This window comes from Lithobates pipiens, unplaced genomic scaffold (assembly GCF_037356315.1).
Source record: "Lithobates pipiens isolate NorthernLeopardFrog02 unplaced genomic scaffold, aLitPip1_a1.2 Scaffold_57, whole genome shotgun sequence".
Taxonomy (NCBI): domain Eukaryota; kingdom Metazoa; phylum Chordata; class Amphibia; order Anura; family Ranidae; genus Lithobates; species Lithobates pipiens.
In genome coordinates this window covers 1857881-1883646 of record NW_027507879.1, presented here as the reverse complement: position 1 = coordinate 1883646, position 25766 = coordinate 1857881, and positions in this window count along the sequence as shown.

Here is a 25766-nt window from a genome sequence, read left to right as displayed (position 1 = left end):
CAAAGCAAGGTCCATAAAGAGATGGATGCGTGAGTTTGGGTCAGAGGATCTTGACTGGCCAGTGAAAGGAACACATTTTGGACAATTTCATGCCCCCATTTTCGTGGGGACAGTTTGGGGATGGCCCCTTCCTGTTCCCACATGACTGCCCACCAGTGCACAAAGCAAGGTCCATAAAGACATGGATAAGCAAGTTTGGGGTGGAGGAACTTGGCTGGCCTGCACAGCGTCCTGAGCTCAACCTGATAGAACACCTTTGGGATGAATTAGAATGGAGACTGCAAGCCAGGCCTTCTCCTCCTCAGTGCCTGACCTCACAAATGCTCTTCTGGAATAAATGGTCAAACATTCCCATAGACACACTCCTAAACCTTGTGGACGGCCTTCCCAGAAGAGTTGAAGCTGTTATAGCTGCAAACGGTGGGCCAACTCAATATTGAACCCTACAGACTAAGACTGGGATGCCAATAAAGTTAATGTGTGTTAAAGCAGGTGTCCCAATACTTTTGCAATATAGTGTATATTGAATATTGTAAAGTGAACAAATAACATGATGTAGCACTGCCAAAAAAACTAAAAAGTAAAGTATGAAGTGTAAAGTATAATAATACACAATGTGCAAAACTAAAGCAAACAGAAAATATAACTGCTTGATCCATACACAGTGCAATCTAGAATATGTGCACACTAAAATTGTCCATTAACAAATGACAGTCTAGGAAGAAAGTGCTTCCAACCCCATGATGTTAGTGACCTTCCTTGCCAATAAAGTGACTCACTCTGCTGTAGCCGATAGTGATCTTAATATTACACAACACCTCGTGCTCCTTTCCAGTCTCCTAGAACTCTCACCTCCACTACGTGGGATAAAGACAAACACTATATTACCAAAAGTATTGGGACACCTGCCTTTACACACACATGAACTTTAATGACAGCCCAGTCTTAGTCTGTAGGGTTCAATATTGAGTTGGCCCACCCTTTGCAGCTATAACAGCTTCAACTCTTCTGGGAAGGCCATCCACAAGGTTTAGCAGTGTATAGAAATGTTTGACTATTCTTCCAGAAGCGCATTTGTGAGGTCAGACACTGATGTTGGACTGGAAGACCTGGTTCACAGCCTCCGCTCTAATTCATCCCAAAGGTATCGGGTTGAGGTCAGGTCTCTGTGCGGGCCAGTCAAGTTCCTCTACCCCAAATGCACTCATCCATGTCTTTATGGCCCTTGCTTTGTGCACTGGTGCACAGTCATGTTGGAACAGGAAGGGGTCATCCCCAAACTGTTCCCACATAAATGGGAGCATGAAATTGTCCAAAATGGTCTTGGTATGCTGACGCCAAAAGTTCCTTTCACTGGCCAGTCAAGTTCCTCCACCCCAAACTCGCTCATCCATGTCTTTATGGACCTTGCTTTGTGCGCTAGACCAAATCATTTGGTGGAGGGGGATTATGGTGTGGGAATGTTTTTCGGGGGTTGATCTTGGCTCCTTAGTTCCAGTGAAGGGAACTCTTAGCCCTTGTACACGCGGTCGGAGATTCCGACAACCAAATCCGTCGGAGTAATTCCGATGGATTCATTCCAGAAGAGGTCCGGAAGTGATGTTGCATACACACGGTGGGACTAAGTTGTCGGAAAATCCGATTGTACATAACGTGATGACGTTATTTCGTTACGACGGGACTACGTTCAGGCTAGTAGCCAATAGCTTTGGTCTAGGAATTTGATCTGAGCATGCGTGGCACTTTGTCCGTTGGAGTAGGCTACACATGATCGGAGTATGTCCGATCGGAGCATTTTGTCGGAAAAAATTTTTACCGACAATTTGGAAAACTTGGTCTGTCGGATATTCCGATGGAAACAGTCCAATGGAGACCACACACAGTCGGAATATGCGACAAAATGGTCCGATAGGAAACATTCCGACTGAATCTCCGACCGTGTGTACAGGGGCTTAAAGCGGAGGTCCACCCTAAAGTGGACCTTCCGCTCATCGGAACCCTCCCCCCCTCCGGTGCCACAATCGGCACCTTTCAGGGGAGAGGGGGGTGCAGTTACCTGGATAATCCAGGTAACTGCACCCACTTCCGGGACAGCTCTCTGCGGAAAGGGGCGTAACTTACGCCCCTTTTCCGCAAGTGCCCGCCCCTTCCCGCAAGTGCCCCGCTGCCTGCTGGGAAACACACAGCTCCCAGAGGCAGATGGGAGCGTCCTTATTGCGCAGCGCAATTCGCGCATGCGCAGTAGGGAACCGGGAAATGAAGCCGAAAGGCTCCATTTCCTGATTCCCATACCCAAGATGGCGGCGGCAGGACCCGACAGACGACCTAGCGATCGGCTTCGTGTGCCGACATCGCGGGCGCGCTGGACAGGTAAGTGTCACTATTTTAAAAGTCAGCAGCTGCAGTATTTGTAGCTGCTGGCTTTTAAAAAAAAAAAAAAAAACGCGGAGTCCCGGTGGACTCCCGCTTTAAGGCGTCAGCATACCAAAACATTTTGGACAATTTCATTTCTCCCAACATTGTGGGAACAGTCTGGGGATGGCCCCTTTATGTTTCAACATTACTGTGAACCAGTGCACAAAAAAGGTCCACAAAGACATGGATGAGCGAGTTTGGGGTGGAGGCACTTGACTGGCCTGCACAGAGCCCTGACTTCAACCCGATAGAACACCTTTGGGATGAATTAGAGCGGAGACTGTGAGCCAGGCCTTCTTGTCCATATCAGTGCCTGACCTCACAAATGCACTTCTGGAAGAATGGTCAAACATTCCCATAGACACACTCCTAAGCCTTGTGGACGGCCTTCCCAGAAGAGTTGAAGCTGTTATAGCTGCAAAGGGTGGGCCAACTCAATATTGAGCCCTACGGACTAAGTCTGGGCTGTCATTAAAGTTCATGTTTGTGTAAAGGCAGGCCAATACTTTTGGTAATATAGTGTATATAAAGCCAATCCTCCAGGTACACAACTTCCAATCTACGGGATACTTGTACCTCCATCCATAGGGGTCTCCCTTAGTGAAGTATCTTCATGAATGTAATAATGTGGTTCCTTTAAATATTCATGCGGCCTTACTGCATAGCTCTCAGTGAAGCAAATACAGAGGTTGACAACCAATGGTTTACACATATAAAAGCACAGGCGTTTTTATTATTCAGATGATCAAACAAATTTAAATGATTCATCAAACACATTTTAATATTGCACAACCATAAACCTATGTAAATACAAAATGTCGTTTTTGAATGATGATTTTATTTGGATTAGTATGGAAGGGTTAAAACCACTGTTAGTTTTTTTTTTGCCATCTGTGTCTAATTAGGGAGATTCCTTGTCACTTCCTATCCTGTAGACTCAACAGGAAGTGATGCTGTCTTTACAATGTGAGGGATATCCCCCCTTAGCCCTTGTACACACGGTCTGAAATTTCCGACGGAAAATGTCCGATCGGACCGTGTTGTTGGATAATCCGACCGTGTGTGGGCTCCATCTGACTTTTTCCGTCGGAATGTCCGAACAACAAAGTTTGAGAGCTGGAGATAAAATTTTCCGACAACATGATCCGATAGGACTTTGTCCGATCGTTTGTAGAGAATTCCGATCGGACAAAGTGCCACGCATGCTCAGATCAAATTACAAGACCACAGCTATTGGCTACTAGCCTGAACGTAGTCCAGTCGTAACAAAAGAACGTCATCACGCTCCGAACGATCGGATTTTCCGACAACTTTGTCCGACCGTGTGTATGCAACACCAGTTTCGGACAAAATCTGTCGGAAAAAATCAGTCGGATTTTGTTGTCGGAATATCCAACCCGTGTGTATGGGGGCTTAGAGTTGTCATGGCAAGACATGCCCTTATTGAAAGTTTTTCAATCTGTTAAATGGTCCAGAGGTTTTCCTCCAGGAGCCCCCTGAAGGTGCTCTCCTTCATGATCTCCAACCAGGCTTTTTGCCACACCTTTATCAACATCAGTAATCAGTGTGTACAACGTGGGACCAGTGGTCATATCCAATCCTGATCACATGACCACTGCCCCTGCATTGGACGTGATGACATAGGGCTGCCAGTCCACATTTAGGTGTTGAGAAGAAGACAAGTCCATCAGATGTCACTGGACCATGGAGTAAGATATAAAAAAAAAGTATTAAAGTGGGAGTAAACCCGCTGATGTGTTTTTTTTTTTTTCTACCTGCAAAGGAAAAGGCATAATGAGCTAGTATGCACCGCATACTAGCTCATTATGAAATACTTACCTTAGAACGAGGCCCCGACATCTGGTCCGATCCACGCCGAGGGAGCTGACATGCTCCCTCTGTGTTTCTTCCGGGTATCGCGGCTCCGGCGCTGTGAGTGGCCGGAGCCGCGATATCGTCACTCCCGCCCATGCGCGCGGGAGATTTCTTCCCGGTAGCATCCGTAGTCTGCCGGTCTTTCAGCCGGGAATCCCCTGTGCGCATGTGCCGCTGCAGTCAGTGGCGCATTGCGAAGGGAATATCTCCTAAACCGTACAGGTTTAGGAAATATTTTTTTTACCTACAGGTATGCCTTATTATAGGCTTTCCTGTAGGTAAAAGTCCCAAAAAAGGCTATACAACCACTTTAAGTCCTTTATCAGCTGGAAGGGGGTGCAATGAATGACAATGTTATTTATTTTATCTTTGCCTGGAACAAGAATTTATGTAGTTAGAATCATTTTTATCATATGCATTTTATTTCTAATGGCAAAAATTCCCTGTCTGTATAATGCTTGTAGAAGGTCACCCCAGCGTACATACACACTCATACAACTCAACACACATACAGTTTAGCACACCACTATGCAGGAATGCAAACTTTTTGTGCGTAGTGTCGCACCTTATTGACTTAAAAAAAGAAACGAATGCCTTAAAACATGCAGTGCCGTCAATAATGTATGTCAATATTATGAGTCTGACCTTAGTGCAGCGGTGGACTCAGGGCCATCTTTAATATTGATTGGACCCTGGGCAAAAAATTTCTTGGGGCCCCCCGATGCAATTTTGCTCTCCACCTTCTCTGAGACATACAATAAATAGCAGCTAGACTTAAAATCAGTTTACTGTATCAAATCAGGCAGTGATTACAATTGGTTGCCAGAGGTTACAGCATATCATTACCGCTTATTGACTGGTTGCTAGAGGTTACAGCACACATTAAGGCTCACTGATTAGTTGCTAGAGGTTACAGCACATGATTTCTGTTTGTTGATTGGTTGCTAGAGATTACTGTACAGTAATGCTGCTCACTGGTTGCTATAGGTTACAGCACATCTTCTCCTCATTGCAGGGGGGGCATGATACACATATGAATGCCACCTTTATTTACATATCAGTGCCTCTGGCCTCAGCTATTTACATATGCATGTCACTGCTATTTACATATGAATGCCGGTTATTTACATGTAAACACAGGGTCTGCAGGTGAGTCATCTGTAATAGGGCAGAGCTGGGCAGCATTAGTAGCAGCACTTCACACTGAGATATCAGGACACAGCACGGGAATAAAACTTCAAGGGACGAGGGAATTTAAACTGTGATAGTTGGCAAGTATGAGGCAGCTGATTTGGGCCCCACAACAATGACGGCCCAGGGCAGCTGCCCCTTTTGCCCTGCCTTAAAGACGGCCCTGGGTGGACTGACAACCCATGGGGCCCCAGGGCAATAGGAGATTATGGGGCCCCCAGGCAATCCGATATTATGGGGCCACACAGTATACACACACACACAGTATACAATCATACAGTATACACATACATGTACACACAGTATACACAGACATGTTTCTATTGGCTGAGAAGGTACTGGAGAGGTGGGGCAGCTATAATCTTGGGATTTTTAGACCAAAAGGATGTCGGTAAGGGACATATCAGAGACAGATGTAAAAAGAAAAACCACAGATTTTTACATGCTGTCCCTGGTTTTACTGAGGCTGGCAACCCTGATGGGGCCCCCTAGTGGCCCGGGGCCCTCGGGCAGTGCTCGAGTGGCCCAATGGTCAGTCCGCCACCTACCTTAGTGTACACCAGGGATATGTAATTAGCGGACCTCCAGCTGTTTCAAAACTACAAGTCCCATCATGCCTCTGGGTGTCATGCTTGTGGCTGTCAGGGTCTTGCTATGCCTCATGGGACTTGTAGTTCTGCAACAGCTGGAGGTCCGCTAATTGCATATCCCTGGTGTACACCAAAGATCTTTGCAATGGTAGGTTAATTGGCTTCTGTCCAAAATTGGCTCTAGTATATGAATGGGGACCTTGGATTGTGGGCTCATTGAGGGTAGGGACCGATGTGAGTGTGTAATGTACAGGGATAGGGACAATTGTAGACACTCACAATTGTAGACACCCAACCTTACTAACTATGTAACTATGTAATGTCTTGTTAAAAACACTTGTATATACCTCAACAGTTTTTCTGCATAATTTTCACAGTCGGTGTATTAGATAAGAATAAAATAAATTTGCTTTATTTCATCCGTAAGTGTATTTTTTAGCACTTTATTTAACACAGAACGGTGCAGTAATATATGCAGCGACATAAAATGCAAGCTTAACAGTGGAGATTGTTAACAAATATATGTAGAAGTAATGCAGACGACATATATCTTCAATAATGTAGCAGATCCCTTTAATGTAATGTTCCACTTAATAATTTAGATGGAGCAAGACCTTGGAGGATTAACAGTAAATGGGACTTTTCTTCTAGACATTGGCGTTAAAGAATTACATATGCACAGTGCAAGTTATCCAGATCTGCAGACCATCGAGGACATTTAGTATAATGTTGATGCAGCGCTTAGACCAAATAATCAAATAAAGTTCATTTTGATATCATTAATTAAAAGGTCTTCCCAATCATGCTTCAAATATTAAATGGAAAATAGCAATTGATATGGATAAAAGAAAGGAGCAACCAGAAAGGAGCCGTCACCATCATCCGTCCGCACTGCTCGCGATATCTTTGATACGCCCCTGATGACGTCATTGATGATAAAACGCGCAGGGAGGAGTCGAGACTTGTGATGTCATCGTGCACCGGGACGAGGCAGACATTTTTTTGGTTGGAAACTTGTCTTCCTTTGTATTGATGCCTGCATTGACTTTTTTTTATCAAGTGAGTGTACTACTTTTTATACAATAAAATGTACTGGATATACCACACTGTCATATTCCCCTCTTATCCCTACATACCTTCATGGGAGTATCAAGGATATCATGGACAGTGGAGGCATGTCTAATTACAAGGAGCCGGGGGATACAACTTCAGTGACACCATCACAGGATTATTGTGAACACGCTTGTTTGACCTTCCTTGGTGGGGGTCCACATTGAGGGGTAGAAGGCAGTGTGAATGGGTGATGGTGAGGACTCTTTTCTGGACACGTCTTCCTTTTATCCATATTGATTGCTATTTTCCATTTCATATTTGAAGCAGGATTGGGAATGCCTTATATGGATTAATTAATGAGATCAAAATGGACTGTATTTGATTATTTGGTCTAAGAGCTGCACCTACGTTATACTATTTTCTTTATGTTGTTATTCCACCAGCATATATGTGCTAGCTTATACTTTGTACTTTTTATTCTAACCAGAGCACAGCCTATTTTGTATATTACTGTTTGATCATAAATGACATTTGATTAAAAAAATGCAAAAAAATAAATACTTGCATATTTGTTCACATTTTTTTTTTTCAGCCTGGGAAAGAAAAACAAGAATCTAAGTGGTCCCCATTGGCTCTTCCGCTTATTCCTTTTTTTAGCCATATTTTAAAATTGTACATACTTTCCCCCATCTTCTCCAACACTCCAAAACATGGTGCTGACAGCTAGCCTGACCTCTACCGCCTTCAAAAAGCTTCCTATTGGTCATTAAAGCTGCCCACAACATAGAAGAACCAATTGGAAGCTGCCAGAGGGACAGGCCAGCTTTTGACTTTCCTTGTAGAAGTCAAGGTTTATCATACCTGAATGACCAGTTTTATGTTTAATTGTAATGGAAAATCGTTATTATATAGCTGATACTTGCTTATGAATAATGCGAGCAAATCCCATAGCCAGCTCCATAACATTGGGCTGCTATGGGGTCTGGGGTAGATGGGGGGGGGGCCCATTAGGGAGACTATTAGGAAAAGTAAACTGAGAAAGTTCAAATTTCGAAAGGACTGGAGTTATTATGTATAATTGCTAATCACAGACCCTCCTCTGGCTATATTTTTCCAGGTTCTATTCCCTCATGGATGCATGGAAGCCAGGCACACAGCAGCTTCTCAATCACATCAGCAAATAACCATAAAGATAGTGTCTTTTTAAGATTTATTGCTCAGGAAAACTTGAATAGGGTATAGGGTTAAGCCTAGTATCCACAGGCTGAAAGTCAGTGTGTATTGGAGTTTTTCCAACAGAAGTCAGGCATTCGGAAGGAGCATTACCGGTGTTCTGGCAGACAGTGTCCTGCCATCATATAGTGTCCGCCCCATACTGCGCATGTGCTGTACGGGGCAGACGAAGCTTCGAAAAATCTCCGAAGATGAACTGCGCCCCGCGAGTGGAGGTGTTAGCCCCCCCATCCAAGCGGACACAGGATTGTGAAAATTAGACTGCCCCTCGCGGGTGAGCTTCGCTCGCCACGCTTCGGGCTCAGCCTCGCTGCGCTCGGCTCTTTTTTATTCTAACTCTATGTCCACTTGGATGGTGGGGATAGAACCTGGACTCACGGCGCAGGCGCCGTTCATCCGCAGCTATTTTCAGAATCTGTGTGTGCTGTGTACTGCGCATGAGCAGTACACAGCGGACACTATCCGATGGGGGACCATATTTTATAAGACACCAGCTCCTGGTAATGGCTGAGAGCGCTGACTGCAGAGTTCTGTCAGAGAACAATAGCTCAGAGGGGGAGATCGCTGTACTATCGCTGTATAGTTAGTACGGTGGCTCCTCCTAAACTATCAGCTTTTTTTTTCGTCCAGCCCTACAGGGCTGGATGAAAAAAACTACAAGTGTATATGTAATGTTTATGCAGAATTACTGTGACCCTTAACCCCTTTCTCCTGATGCATGCTGGGAGAGGGGCTATACCAGGAAGTCATTCACAGTGTGTGTGGGACTGGAAGCAGCAGCATGATACTTAGGCTGGATTCACGCCTATGCAATTTTAGTGCTTTTTGCATTTTTCAGATTTGAACTACAGCCCATTTAACATGGTTTCCTATGGAACACGTTCTGTAGTGCAAATCTGCAAAATGCAAAAAGCACTAAAAATGCCATAGGTGTGAATCCAGCCTCAGAGGGAGATCTTTTGTATATGACTCCTCCATGTAAGAATGTACATTGCTTCCTGAGTAAGTAATAAACCCTTCCCTGGTTAAGAAGTGCATCCAGCCTGTGTGTAACTTGCTGAGCAGATACTGGCAGCATTGCTAGCAACACCCTGAGAGACCCTGTGTCAAAGGGACATAACAGTATACTAGGCTTAAAGGAGAAGTTCAACCTGAGCTCGTTTGGCTGGGCTTCTCCTATGGGTCACAGGAGTGCAATTCGTTTTGTACGCCTGTGACCTGTTTTCCCGTTACACAGATCAGTCCAAGCACCGCGCCATCCCGACTCCGGGAGTCTGGATCTGCCGGGTGCCTGGCAAGCTGAGACGGGCACTTCCCGCCCCTCCACCGCTCAGTGCTCCAGTAAGCATGGAGGAGCAGAGCAGGAGAGCTGCTGATTGACAGGCAGCAGCTCTCTGCGTGGGGAGCTGAGAGAACCGAGCCATCGGCGGTGTTCGATCGCTCAGTTCTCCGTGAAGAGGTCTGATTCTGCATTCACCTAGGTAAGTATGACTCTGGAAAAAAATAAAAACCCATACTTCTCTTTTAAGCCTTGGGATACTACAGGACTAGAGAAACTTTAACAGGGGACTCTTTGTAGTTAACCTTCTCCAGATAGGCCTCTAGAGCAAAAAATGTAGACATACAACTTCAGGGGACTCCCACGCTGAAAACAGCCCTGAGTCAGCAATCTGGAACAGTCTCTGAAAGAAGAGGTACAGCAGTGTCAGCCTCTCTTCCTCTCTGACCTCTACTTACTAGGCTTAATTTTACTGGAGAGTGCAAAATCAGGTGCAGCCGTGCATAGAAGGCAATCAGCTTCCATGATTTCTGTCAAAGATTAAAGGGGTTTTAAAGCTTCATTTTTTATTTTCTAAATAGGTTCCTTTAAGCTAGTGTATTGTTGGTTCACTTACCTTTTCCTTCTATTTCCCTGCTAAATGTTTTTTTTCTTTGTCTGAATTTCTCACTTCCTGTTTCTCCTCAGTAAACTTCACACCATCATCCGAGTGGTGTTTAGTCAGCCAGAACAGCTTACTGAGGAGGAACAGGAAGTGAGAAATTCAGACAAAGAAAACAAAGAAAAAAAAACATTTAGAAGGGAAATCAAAGGAAAAGGTAAGTCAACCAACAATGCACTAGCTTAAAGGAACCTATTTAGAAAATAAAAAACAAACCTTTACAGCCCCTTTAATGGAACAAGCTGAAGTTAGAAACTGATTGGTCACCATGCAGAGCTGCACCAGATTTTGTACATTCCAGTTTTAGTAAATCAATCCCACTGTGTGCCTGGCTATTTTGGGGGACAATTCCCTTTTTTCTATTACTACTCGGGGTGTGCAGCATTTTTTTATTTTCTCCAAAGTGTCCTTTGTTCTACTGATTAAGATTTGTTCTTCTGCATAGTGTGACCCCCTTCCAGTATCAGTCAGACCTTTCTCCAGGAGTCTACAAGCCAGATCCTTGACAGACTTCTCTCAACTGTTCTCCACGCTTTAGCAGTAGGCCTCCACCTCTCCCTAAGCTAGGACCTTGAACAACCTCCTACAGCCCTCAGAATCTAGCCCAGGAGGGCAGACAGCCCCTCCAGGCTGGGACTCTCGCCACCAGGGCAAAGGACCTGGCTGCTGCTCTAGGCTCCAGACTATTTATACACACCTCAGTCCCTTGCTGGTCACTTTCTCAACCGGGGATTGGCTGGCTGAGGTTGCACGAATATTCTGTCCAGTGTCTTTCTCTCCCAACCCACTAGATTTCAGAACTCACGGAACGCAGGGGGAAGTAGGCGAACCTGCAGCCAGCAGAGCCCAGAGCAGCCAGTAACAATCAAATCTTGCTCCACTGGCTACAGAAAAGACAAAAACTTAATTTTTCTGAGCCCTAATGACAGCCTAACTAAGAGGGTACTAAGTCCTGTTGAAAGTGAAATGTGTTGGTGGTGTGACCAGGAGCGGCATTGAACTGTAAAATAAAATTATAATGATTGATCTTTAAAGTGACTGTAAACAGTCACCTTGTAAAATGGCCCATTCAGTTTAAAATAGAAATGAAAGGCAAAAAATGTGTGTATAACTATAAAAAATAATTATAAATACTTTTTTTAACCCTTTATAAGTGATCCCCATAAGTGATCACATCTGTTCCCTCTGTTCTCAGCTGCATACGAGCACAGGGAGGAGAAGCTGCAGCACACTGAGCTTCCCAGTGAAAGGTTGTCAGGAGAGCAGGCTGAATTTCCAGCACAGCAAGAGTAGGGAACTGATCAAGATTGTCCTTATCCGTGGTGTGCCGGCCGACACAAAAATGTGTCAAAAGTGTCCGATGTGTCCGCCATAATGTCACGGTCACAAAAAAATAAAAATAAATCGCAGATCACCGCCATTACTAGTTAAAAAAAAGCCTATTTTGTAGATGCTATAACTTTTGCGAAAACCAATCAATAATTGCTAATTGCGATTTTTTTTACCAAAAATATGTAGAAGAATACGTATCGACCTAAACTGAGGAAATAATTAGCTTTTTTAAAAAAAAAAATTGGATATTTATTATAGCAAAAAGTAAAAAATATTGTGTTTTTTTTTCAAAATTGTCGCTCTTTTTTTCTTTATAGTGCAAAAAATAAAAACCGCAGAGGTGATCAAGTACCACCAAAATAAAGCTCTATTTGTGGGAAAAAAAGGACGTCAATTTTGTTTGGGTGCAACGTCGCACGACTGCGCAATTGTCAGTTAAAGCGACGCAGTGCCAAATCGCAAAAAGTGCTCTGGTAAAGAAGGGGGTAAAATCCTCCGGGGCTGAAGTGGTTAATAATTGTAACCTTCTTTACAGCGCTTAATCCTCTGAAGATGACCCGGCGGAGTCGAAACGCGTCAGTGTTCGTTCAAACTACATCATCCCAGTGCTTTCATATCTCTAACACTGTGTTTCGTTTTATATATGCCGTTTTGCTGTTACCTCCTGGATCATAGCTCATAATTTACTGCTATTGTCACTCCTGATACTTATATGTCCTATTAAAGCCTTTTCTATTTCTAAATATTGATATATATATTTTTTTTCTAATTCGTTGCTGCCTAGAAAACCCCATTTTGGGGGACACTTCCCTTTTTTCTATTACTACTCAGGGGTGTGCAACGTTTTTTTTTTTTCTCTCCAAAGTGTCCTTTGTTCTACTGATCAAGATTTGTTCTTCTGCTTAGTGTGGCCAGTCTTTAGTAGGAAAGCAAAGCTACTTGCAGATCACCAGGGATTTCATACAAATGAAGCAATAGGAAGAGCAGGATACTTTTTCATACAAATATCTGGTACAGCGGGCAACATATCAGGAATATGAAAGGTGGGGTTTACAAACACTTGAAGATCAATGACTGTATTTTTACAGTTGGCACTGCCAACTGCTGCAGAGAGAGATGGTGGGGGGGATCCCTTTAGAATTTTGCCATGGGGCCCCATGATTCATAGTCACGCCTCTGCTTTTTTCATATCACTGCATCTATTGTCAATGTGATTTTCTTCCGTCTGGCACTTTGTACATAGAATATTCTTCCCACATCTGTAACATCCCACATGTGGAGCAGTCAACCAAAGTACTCACAGGGAGTGTCAGATGATCTGGAAGCATTTGAGGAGTATTTCGGAAGCATTTTTAGTTTTTTATGATAGTGTTTTATTCCTGCGCTACCACTGGTGATCTATCAAATGTCAGGGGCTGCTGCTACTACCGGAATGGATCACACCGTATCCACTTAATATGAAACTAAAGATATGTTGGTATTGCGCTGCCCCTATATTAAATAACCCTCCGAGGGTGATAAGTATAATGCCTAGTTACATAAATCAATAGTGTAATATAAAAATATATATCTATAAATGTATACTGAATAGTATCAAAAAGTGCAAAGTGCTACATTAAATAAAATAAACACACCACAAAGGTGATAGAATCCAAATAAATGAAAATCAAGTGAACAAAGGTAAGTAACTAAAAACAGTCTCTTAAAAAATTACTATTTTGATAAAGTGCAGAAAAAATGCAAAAAAAAAAAAAAAAAGTAAACGCACTACAGAGTCAATTGAAAACCTCCACGGAAACACAACTGCTTCAATTGAGTGCAAAGCCAAAAAAACAGTGAATTGATCATAAAGTGCCAAGTGCGTCTTATAAATGTGCAAATAAGTAAACACTCTCCAGAGGTGATATAAGTGAACCACCCTAATAATAAACAAATGATATACAAGAAAATAAGAAACAGTATACCTTTATACCAAAAAGAGGGTACCCTCTCCTGATCACATGGGAATAAACAAAAAATATATATAGTAGTAAACGCACTACAGAGCCGGCTGTAACATAAGTTATATCAGAATGAATCCGGCCTCTATAGATTAAATATACATATTGAAATCCATCAAAAATAAAAAGATATAAATATTCAAGTCCATAAATAAACAACAGTCTCCTTTAAGTGCAAGTGCTTTGTGCAAACTTGTGCAAATTCAACTGAGGTGTGGATCTCCCAGTGCTTAATCCCGCTGTGATCACACTTTAGTGGGCAGTGGCCCCTTACCTACAGCAAGGAGGGATTCGCATAGAGGTATATAGATTTCTTTATATGTCTTCTCTCCTGGTAAATTCGGTCACCTTCTCCTTTGAATTTTATTCTTATTGCTCCAGAGGACCCAATAGATTAATAGAGAGGGAATACCATAGTGTAGTATTTCACAAATAGCATTTATTAAAAATTTTCATACACGGGGTACTCACACATTAATAGATAGAAAAAAGCCTTTTTCTAGTAATCAGCAGCCAGTGCATCCACAGTCAGCTTCCTTCCCGTCCCTACGCGTGACATCACATCACGTGACTTCATCAGGGGATGCTGGGAAGGCATGCTATATCAGTATAGCGCCCGTTCGGGAGACACATTAGCATGAGAGTAAACATGGCCACTTCCTATGACACTATAGTGGCCTCATGGGATTATAGAGTGAGTACAACTGAGGTAGAATGATGCACAGTGTATGTGTATAGTAGGCTCAGCTACTAGGGCTGCAAAAAAATGGCGGCTGTATACACATGTATTGTAAACCACCAAGAAAATGGCGCCCGGAATGAGGACAAAATGACTATAAATACTGATATAGCATGCCTTCCCAGCATCCCCTGATGAAGTCACGTGATGTGATGTCAGGCGTAGGGACGGGAAGGAAGCTGACTGTGGATGCACTTGCTGCTGATTACTAGAAAAAGGCTTTTTTCTATCTATTAATGTGTGAGTACCCCGTGTATGAAAATTTTTAATAAATGCTATTTGTGAAATACTACACTATGGTATTCCCTCTCTATTAATCTATTGGGTCCTCTGGAGCAATAAGAATAAAATTCAAAGGAGAAGGTGACCGAATTTACCAGGAGAGAAGACATATAAAGAAATCTATATACCTCTATGCGAATCCCTCCTTGCTGTAGGTAAGGGGCCACTGCCCACTAAAGTGTGATCACAGCGGGATTAAGCACTGGGAGATCCACACCTCAATTGAATTTGCACAAGTTTGCACAAAGCACTTGCACTTAAAGGAGACTGTTGTTTATTTATGGGCTTGAATATTTATATCTTTTTATTTTTGATGGATTTCAATATGTATATTTAATCTATAGAGGCCGGATTCATTCTGATATAACGTATGTTACAGCCGGCTCTGTAGTGCGTTTACTACTATATATATTTTTTGTTTATTCTAAAGTTTATTCCCATGTGATCAGGAGAGGGTACCCTCTTTTTGGTCTAGGTATACTCTTTCTTATTTTCTTGTATATCATTTGTTTATTATTAGGGTGGTTCACTTATATCACCTCTGGAGAGTGTTTACTTATTTGCACATTTATAAGACGCACTTGGCACTTTATGATCAATTCACTGTTTTTTTGGCTTTGCACTCAATTGAAGCAGTTGTGTTTCCGTGGAGGTTTTCAATTGACTCTGTAGTGCGTTTACTTTATTTTTTATTTTTTGCATTTTTTCTGCACTTTATCAAAATAGTAATTTTTTAAGAGACTGATTTTAGTTACTTACCTTTGTTCACTTGATTTTCATTTATTTGGATTTTATCACCTTTGTGGTGTGTTTATTTTATTTAATGTAGCACTTTGCACTTTTTGATACTATTCAGTAGACATTTATAGATATATATTTTTATATTACACTATTGATTTATGTAACTAGGCATTATTTTTAGTTTTTTAGTTTTTTTCCCCTCAGCTTTCCATAGAAATCATAAGCTATAAAATCTAACCGACTTTCCATATTATTCTTCTTTCCTTCTGTGAAGTTTCCAGTATAGAAGGGCTGATCTGCGGTGTATTGCTTTTCAGAGGGCATTTGACAGGCAGTGAAAAGGTGATATATTGCCACCATCTGCTTTAAAGCGGTTACCTACAGGAAAGCCTATAATAAGGCTTACCTGTAGGTAAAAAAAAAAAAAAATCTCCTAAGACCCCATTTCACACCACACCGCCCATAGCACGGGCGGTAAAACGCCGCTATTTTTAGCGGCGTTTTACCGCTGGATTTACGGCGCATTTCGGCCGCTAGCGAGGCACTTTTACCCCCCGCTAGCTGCCGAGAAAGGGTTAAAACCGCTAGCAACACGCCGCAACAGTGATGTTTTGCCTGCAGTATTACAGCACTGCCCCATTGATTTCAATGGGGAGCAGCGGTGGAGGAGCCGTAAACACACCGCTCCTTCACCGCTCCAAAGAAGCTGCTGGCAGGACTTTTCCCTGACGTCCTGCCAGCGCACCGCTGTAGTGTGAAAGCCCTCGGGGCTTTCACACTACACATAATGGTGCAGCTTCTTTCGGGCGGATTGCAGGCGCTATTTCTAACGCTATAGCGCCTGCAAAACGCCCTGGTGTGAAAAGGGTCTAAACCTGTATGGTTATTCCCCTGGCAATGAGCCGCTGACTGCAGCGGCGCATGCGCACAGGGGTTTCTCGGCTGGGAGCCCGGCAGGCGCCGGACTTTGCTGGAGAGAAATGCTCGGGAGTGATGATATCACTGCTCCGGCCACTCACAGCGCCGGAGCCGCGATATCTGGAAGACACGCCAAGGGAACGTGTCAGCTCCCTCTGCGTGTATCGGGCGAGATGTCAGGCCTCGTTCTAAGGTAAGTATTTCATAATCAGCTAGTATGCAGTGCATACTAGCTCATTATGCCTTTTCCCTTACAGGTATGAAGAAAAAAAAATTCAGCGGTTTTACTACCACTTTAAAGAGGAAGTAAACCCTGATGGGTTTTACTTCCTCTTTTTCTCCCTGCAAAGGTAAAGCATAATGGACTACGATGCATCGCATCGTAGCCCATTATGTGTCACTTACCTGTCACAGGAGCCAGCGATGTCACCGCTGTCCCCTGTAGTCCGGAGCCTCCATCTTCTTCCTGGTATCGCTGCTCTGGCCACTCACAGCGCCGGAGCAGCGATAACGTCACTCCCGCGCATTCGCATGGGAGCCGCCACTAACGGCATTTTGCATAGCATGCCGCTAACGGCGATAGTGCGCCTGCGCATGCGCCGTAGACAGCTGTCACTGTCTTTTAGTAAATATCTCCTAAACTGTGTAGGTTTAGGAGATATTTATTGGACCTACGGGCAAGCTTACTTGTAGGTCAAAGTGGTTTGTATGGGTTTACAACCGCTTTAACCCTGAAATTTCAGTGTTTACTAATGTTCATATTACTTAGGCGCACGTGAAAATATTTCTGAAGGCTCTGGGTAAGCTATGTATGTAACACGTTCTAAACATCTTAAAAATGCTATAGGAATTCAATAGAGATTGGATTTAAAGTGCATGAGTATTAAGACACTTTCCTGAGCTCGGGGGAGATACAGAAAATACATTATTTAAGTTCTCTCTTTTACAGTGGAAAAAAAAAATCAAGAATTCCAGGAACGATGGAGAGGCATATTACACATGGGAGCACGGGCGTAACCAGGAATCATGGGGCCCCTGACTAACCCTCTCCATAGCAGCTGGCAGTGTTAACTGTAACAATATGTGTCATTGATCTTACCATACAGTATGTCTAATCGAGGGAAGGCCTCAGTAAGGCCTCAGGAAGGCCTCAGTAAGCCATCAGCATAATCAGACTACTAGAGATCACTGTTGTAGATAAAAGGTAATCGTTTTAGCAGAAATAATAATAATAACTTTAATGGATATTGTATATTATGACAAAATAATTTTTCGTTATGTAGCAGAAGCTCAGAGGGGAATAAATCTACCCTGCTATAGCCATACCTCCTAACTTTTTTAATGGGACTAGGTGTCCACCTATTAGCAAAAGTATACAGGCACAGGACATGCCCCCTGCCACGCCACCTTAAGGGCTCCTTCACACAGACGTGTCCGTGTACGGAGCCCGCTCTGCTTAGCAGGCCGATCGCTCCGTCGATCCCTGCTGAGCGGGCAGATGACAGGTCCGCCACTGCCCACTGTGCAGGGACGGACCTGTCAGAGCGCTGCTCTCCCCTATGGGGGATCGGATGACGACGGACCGCAGAGTCCAATCCGCAGACGGATGAAAAAGTAGGTTTTCTTCTCCATCACATTTTTTCGGAACGGAGCGGGTCAGATGCCACCCACCGCTGACATCCGACGCTCCATAGAGGTCTATGGAGCATCTGTTCAGGTCCGCCATAAAAAACTAGTGGATCGTCCGTGTGAAAGAGGTCTAAAGGAGAATTATAAAAAGAAAAATTATTTAAACCGCTACTATTCCTTTATATTGGCTTTTGAAATTTACAAATGCAGCAATTTAGAAATCAGATGAAAGGTTTAGTACTGGGAAAGACTTTTTGAAAGATAAAAAGTGAATTGTATATACAACTATATAGATCAGACCAAAATGGAGGGACAAATGAGGAGGCAAGAGGGACAGAGGGACTGTGTTCCAAATTAGGGACAGTTGAGAGCTATCTAAGGGCTCGTTCTGATAAGCGGCCATCATTGCCAACCCTCCAAAAAGTGATCTGCGGTGCATTGATTTTTATAGGGCATTTGACAGGAAATGAAGAGGTGATATATTGGGGTTGATTTACTAAAGACAAATAGATTGTGCACTCTGCAAGTGCTGTTGCTCTAGAATAAATTAGCAGAAGCTCTGCTGACTTCCATCATCCAATCATGTGCTAGGCAAAATGCTGTTCTTTTAATTGTCCTTGCACGTGATTGGGTATTCTTTGCAAAGTGAAGTTTTACCTCATTTACTAAGCTTTGGAGCAACTGCACTTTGCAAATTGCACAGTCTGTTTGCCTTTAGTGAATCAACCCCTGTGTGTTACGCTCTCCTGACCCGTGCCCTCTGTATATTACACTTTCCTGACCCCTGCCCTCTGTGTGTTAGGCAGTCCTGAGCCCTGCAGTCTGTGTGTTATACAAGCTAGACCCCTGCACACTGTATGTTACGCACTGTTGACCCCGGCGTTCTGTATTATACTCGCCTGACCCCTTCCCTCTGTGTGTTACGCTCTCCTGACCCCTTCCCTCTGTGTGTTACGCTCTCCTGACCCCTTCCCTCTGTGTGTTACGCTCTCCTGACCCCTTCCCTCTGTGTGTTACGCTCTCCTGACCCCTTCCCTCTGTGTGTTACGCTCTCCTGACCCCTTCCCTCTGTGTGTTACGCTCTCCTGACCCCTTCCCTCTGTGTGTTACGCTCTCCTGACCCCTTCCCTCTGTGTGTTACGCTCTCCTGACCCCTTCCCTTTGTGTGTTACTCTCTCCTGACCCCTTCCCTTTGTGTGTTACTCTCTCCTGACCCCTTCCCTCTGTGTGTTACGCTCTCCTGACCCCTTCCCTCTGTGTGTTACTCTCTCCTGACCCCTTCCCTTTGTGTGTTACTCTCTCCTGACCCCTTCCCTTTGTGTGTTACTCTCTCCTGAACCCTTCCCTTTGTGTGTTACTCTCTCCTGACCCCTTCCCTCTGTGCGTTATGCTTTCCTGACCCCTTCCCCCTGTGTGTTATGCTCTCCTGACCCCTTCCCTCTGTGTGTTACGCTCTCCTGACCCCTTCCCTCTGTGTGTTACTCTCTCCTGACCCCTTCCCTATGTGTGTTACTCTCTCCTGACCCCTTTCCTATGTGTGTTACTCTCTCCTGACCCCTTTCCTCTGTGTGTTACTCTCTCCTGACCCCTTTCCTCTGTGTTTTACACTCTCCTGACCCCTTCCCTATGTGTGTTACTCTCTCCTGACCCCTTCCCTATGTGTGTTACACTCTCCTGACCCCTTCCCTATGTGTGTTACTCTCTCCTGACCCCTTCCCTATGTGTGTTACACTCTCCTGACCCCTTCCCTATGTGTGTTACTCTCTCCTGATCCCTTCCCTCTGTGTGTGACGCTCTCCTGGCCCCTTCCCTCTGTGTGTTACGCTCTCCTGACCCCTTCCCTCTGTGTGTTACTCTCTCCTGACCCCTTCCCTATGTGTGTTACTCTCTCCTGACCCCTTCCCTATGTGTGTTACTCTCTCCTGACCCCTTTCCTCTGTGTATTACTCTCTCCTGACCCCTTTCCTCTGTGTTTTACACTCTCCTGACCCCTTCCCTATGTGTGTTACTCTCTCCTGACCCCTTCCCTATGTGTGTTACACTCTCCTGACCCCTTCCCTATGTGTGTTACTCTCTCCTGACCCCTTCCCTATGTGTGTTACACTCTCCTGACCCCTTCCCTATGTGTGTTACTCTCTCCTGATCCCTTCACTCTGTGTGTGACGCTCTCCTGGCCCCTTCCCTCTGTGTGTTACGCTCTCCTGACCCCTTCCCTCTGTGTGTTACGCTCTCCTGACCCCTTCCCTCTGTGTGTTACGCTCTCCTGACCCCTTCCCTCCGTGTGTTACGCTCTCCTGACCCCTTCCCTCTGTGTGTTACGCTCTCCTGACCCCTTCCCTCTGTGTGTTACTCTCTCCTGACCCCTTCCCTTTATGTGTTACTCTCTCCTGACCCCTTCCCTCTGTGTGTTATGCTCTCCTGACCCCTTCCCCCTGTGTGTTTTGCTCTCCTGACCCCTTCCCTCTGTGTATTACGCTCTCCTGACCCCTTCCCTATGTGTGTTACTCTCTCCTGACCCCTTCCCTATGTGTGTTACTCTCTCCTGACCCCTTCCCTATGTGTGTTACTCTCTCCTGACCCCTTCCCTATGTGTGTTACTCTCTCCTGACCCCTTCCCTCTGTGTGTTACACTCTCCTGACCCCTTCCCTCTGTGTGTTACGCTCTCCTGACCCCTGCCCTCTGTGTGTTATACTCACCTGACCCCTTCCCTTTGTGTGTTACTCTCTCCTGACCCCTTCTCTCTGAGTATTATGCTCTCCTGACCCCTGCCCTCTGTGTGTTATGCTCTCTTGAGTCCCACTGTGTTGTACATTTCATACTCCTCACCACTGCACTCACAGTCATTAAAGCATATTTTGTTTGTAAAAGGCCAGTGGCGTAATGTTTTCTAAATATTTTATGCTAAATGTGTTTGCAAATTGTTTCTTTTCAGTGTGTGGGCAGCACTCCGTTCCCGATGCAGTGAGATGGTGGTAGGGGGCAGTGTGGGTGTGATGTGCATTTTACCAAATCACACAGCTCCTTCTTTTATTTTGTACAAACTTTATTTCAAGTGTCTCATAGTGACACTTCATGTCACTGTACAGCAGCACAGTGCGTTGCACTGCTGTAGTGACATGTAGCGCCTTCCTGTGCCCTGTGGTAAAATGCAGCACGTATGCCTTTTATTGCAGCTCACTGCACCGAGGCTCTGATGTGTCCTCACTGTGACTGGTGTGCAGTGCAGAAACTGCCAGTCACCACACTATGTTTGTGTAGCACCCCTCTAGCTAGTGTGCTAGATGTAAATATTTTTCTTAATGTAGGATAATTTTGTTTGGCTGAGAGCCAGGCCTAGGTTGAATCTGGTCAGGGTGAGTGACTCAGCAAGCAGCACTTCTGGTACCTCCCCCTGTTTTCTGGAACCTTGGAGAAGCTTCCAGATATAGTGGGCAAAAGCTAGGAGGAGCTTTTTGGCATATTTATGAGGGTCCCAGGCAATCCCCAGAAAATGGGCTGACATTGGGCAGGCACCTCATAAATAGACATGAGTCATACCAGCAAGGGCAGTCAGGTGGAAGATGGAGATTAAGTGCTCAGGAGGCTGTTGGTGGCCCTTGAGGGTGCCCCCTAGTCTGGGGGAGGGTGACCTCGGGCCTGGGACTCGTGTGCTGGAAGGATCCCCCACAAAACATGGAGGAACCCCTTCCTGGAGGCATGGGAGCAAGGAGAGAACAAGTCAGCACATCTGGGATGATATTCTGAGAAGTCAGCCGGTGGGCTGCTGAGTGTCAGTCTGGGAGGACTGTGGGGAGAAGTTAGCCTGGAGGGCTAGAGAAAGGGGCAGCTGCAGCCAGTGCTGTGTCAGCTCTCCCATCAGTGTGCCAGTGGAGTTCTGCAAGTAAGTGGCTGGAGGAAGCAGGGGAGTGTATATAGACCAGGGATATGCAATTAGCGGACCTCCAGCTGTTGCTAAACTACAAGTCCCATCATGCCTCTGCCTCTGGCTGTCATGCTTGTGGCTCTAAGAGTCTTGCTATGCCTCATGGGAATTGTAGTTCTGCAACAGCTGGAGGTCCGCTAATAGCATATCCCTGATATAGACTGTATATAGTCGTGTCCTTGAAGTTTGTTCGGAAGCTGAGTGGGCATCCCATAATACCCTTATCCATATCCAAGTTTATTACCCTTAATAAAACAAAGAAAAAAAAAAGAACAAAGTCAGGGACTGCTCTCTGGCTCTGAGTGACTGCGAAAATTTGGTGTGCCTGGCTGTGCAGGGTGGGGGATCACAGTTCACCTGCGGCCCTTAAAAGGGGTACGCTACATGTGAACAGGCATTTAGCGTCTGAGTCAACAAAATGAACTTGCAACATGAACTATATTGTCCAATTTACAAGATGTTTTGTTCAAATTCTATCATGCATTGTGGAATATGTCCTGCCTCTTATGCTTGACCTTGTTGATGACTCAATAAAATGTGAAAAATAATAAATGCCAGAATAAGTTGCATACAAGGCACTTTAATAAGCATTACAGCAATCATCAGTTCTAGGTGGATTAAGGCGACAAGACACGTATTACCACAACAATGTACAGTATATAGTTTCCTTTTTACAATATTTCAGGAAACCATTGCTCATAAGGAACCATCATCTTTACCACAGTGATAAAAATAGTACATTTACCATGAACTGGATTATTCTTGCTTTGAAACAGAAAAAATAAAAGCACAGCAATATCTGTAAATGTGATGATAAACTGCATATCAACACCCAATTTTCCACATTTTGTCACGTTACCACCAAAAACGTAAATGTATTTTATTGGGATTTTATGTGATAGATAGACCAACACAAAGTGGAGATTTACTACAACTGGAGCATTCAGAATTTGGTGCAGCTGTGCATGGTAGCCATTCAGCTTCTAAATTCAGATTGCTCAATTAGGCTTTGGCAATAAAACCTGGAAGCTGATTGGTTTCTATGCAGAGCTGCACCAGATTTTGCACTCTCCAGTCTTAGTGAGGCTGGATTCACACCTATGGCATTTTTAGTGCTTTTTGCATGTTGCAGATTTGCACTACAGAACTTGTTCCATAGGAAACCATGTTAAATGGTCTGTACTGCAAATTTGCAAAAAGCACTAAAAATACATAGGTGTGAATCCAGCCTAAATCCCCCTTAAGGCCCCTTTCACACTGGGGCGGTGCGGCCATCGGCGGTAAAGTGCCGCTATTTTTAGCTGCGCTTTAACGTCGTTTTAGCGGCGGTCTGCGGGCGCTAGCGGGGTGGTTTTAACCCCCGCTAGCGGCCGAAAAAGGGTTAAAACCGCCCGCAAAGCGCCGCGATGTCCCATTGATTTCAATGGGTAGGAGCGGGGAATACACCGCTCCAAAGATGTGGCTAGCAGGACTTTTTTCACCGTCCTGCCAGCGCACCGCTCCAGTGTGAAAGCCCTCCGGCTTTCACACTGGAGTGAAAGGGGCCGGTTTTTTCAGGCGCTACACAGGCGCTATTTTTAGCGCTGTAACGCCTGAAAACCGCCCCAGTGTGAAAGGGGCCTAAGGCTGGATTCACACCTATGGCATTTTTAATGCTTTTTGCATTTTGCAGATTTGCACTACAGCCCATTTAACATGGTTTCCTATGGAACACGTTCTGTAGTGCAAATCTGCAACATGCAAAAAGCACTAAATATGCCATAGGTGTGAATCCAGCCTAAAGTGGCACATAACTGTGAAGTGGAAGGAAGATGATAAATGCTCTTTCAAATTTTTTTACAAAAAAAATCTGAAAAATGTGGTGTACATTTGTATTCAGCCCCCTTTAATCTGATACCCCTATCTAAAATCTAGTGGAACCAATTGCCTTCAGAAGTCACCTAAATAATACATATAGTCCACCTGTGTGTAATTAAATTTCTGTTTAACTACTGCTGTACGGCTGCGCAAATCGCCGTGCTTCTTTTTAGACGTCGCAGTCATGACCGCCGGGCACTTGCAATCACTGGTGACAGAGAGTGAGAACCCGGGATTGGCGTGTTTGTAACAGAAGAAAATATTACAGCGCACACATGCAAAAATTACATTTACATAACCAGCAAGGCTTATTTAAAACACCTAGACATTTTTCAAAAAACATTATCAAAAAATATAGGGATTTGGTCACACCATATTGCTATATGGTGCTTAATCCCACTTACTGTGACAAAGTACCCCATTATTAGGAGGTCCTACACTATCCATAGACTGGGATATCCTGCTTCTCTAAACCATGGGAGCTATACTCCTCTATATGGGAGAACTAGAGGTCTCCACCCATGACACAGGTGGACACTAATGAGAGGCACTGGTGAGGGAGTGAGGTGCTCCATGGCCAAAAGGATTTGGTCAGAATCCATACAATAGACAAACAAGATATTTGGGGGGCACACCCTAAAATATACATTAAAGATGGTGCAGCCATAAGATCATACAACAGAAGAAAATATTACAGTGCGCACATGCAAAAAATACCTATCTTGTTTGTCACTTGTTTGGATTCTGACCAAATCCTTTTGGGCACAGAGCACCTCACTCCCTCACCAGGTCAATGAGTTTCTGCACTCCTGACAGACCCTTGCATCTCTCATTCAGTGCTGCTGCACTGACGTATCTGGATTCTGAGTCATGGAGAAAGCAAAATAATTGCAGGAAAAGGTAGTTGACAGGAAAGGGATATAAAAAGATATCCAAGGAATTGAGAATGCCAATCAGCAGTGTTCAAACTCTAATCAAGAAGTGGAAAATGAGGGGTCCTGGTGAAACCAAACCATGGTCAGGTAGACCAACTAAAATTTCAGCCACAACTGCCAGCAAAATAGTTTGGGATGCAAAGAAAAACCCACAAATAACTTCAGGTGAAATACAGGACTCTCTGTAAACATGTGGTATGGCTGTTTCAAGATGCACAATAAGGAGGCACTTGAAGAAAGATGGGCTGCATGGTCGAGTTGCCACAAATTATTCCACTTACAATACGCCAAACAGCACAGAGACAAGCCTCAAACCTTCTGGCACAAAGTTATTTGGAGTGATGAGACCAAAATTGAGCTTTTTGGCCACAACCATAAACACTACATTTGGAGAGGAGACAACAAGGCCTAAGATGAAAGGTCCACCACTCCTATTGTGAAACACGGAGGTGGATCGCTGATGTTTTGGGGATGTGTGAGCTACAAAGGCACAGGAAATTTGGAAAAAATGAATGGTAAGATGAATGTATGTTACCAAAAAATACTGGCGGACCGTTTGCATTCATCAGCCAGGAAGCTGCGCATGGGACGTACTTGGACATTCCAACATGACAATGATCCAAAACACAAGGCCAAGTCGACCTGTCATTGGCAACAGCAGAATAAAGTGAAGGTTCTGGAGTGGCCATCTCAGTCTCCTGACCTCAATAGAGCCATTCTGGGGAGATCTCAAATGTGCAGTTCATGCAAGACAGCCTAAGAATTTACAGGAATGGGTAGCTTTACCATCTGAGAAGATAAAGAGCCTCATCCACAAAAGACTTCAAGCTGTCATTGATGTAAAAGGGTATTTAGAAATGGGGTATGTAAACTTTTGATCAGGGTCATTTGGGTAGTTTCTGTTGTCATTGTGATTTAAAAACAGTAAACACAGTTGATTGATCATAAATGGCTTCAGCCAAACACTAACTATAAGTGAAAGAAAAGTTTTTTGTGTTATCATTCATATTCTCAGGAAAATGGCCAAGAAATCATCAATTCTGCCAGGGTATGTAAACTTATGAGCCAAACTGTATTTATTTGTAAAAAGTTTTCAAAAACATTTACACTTTT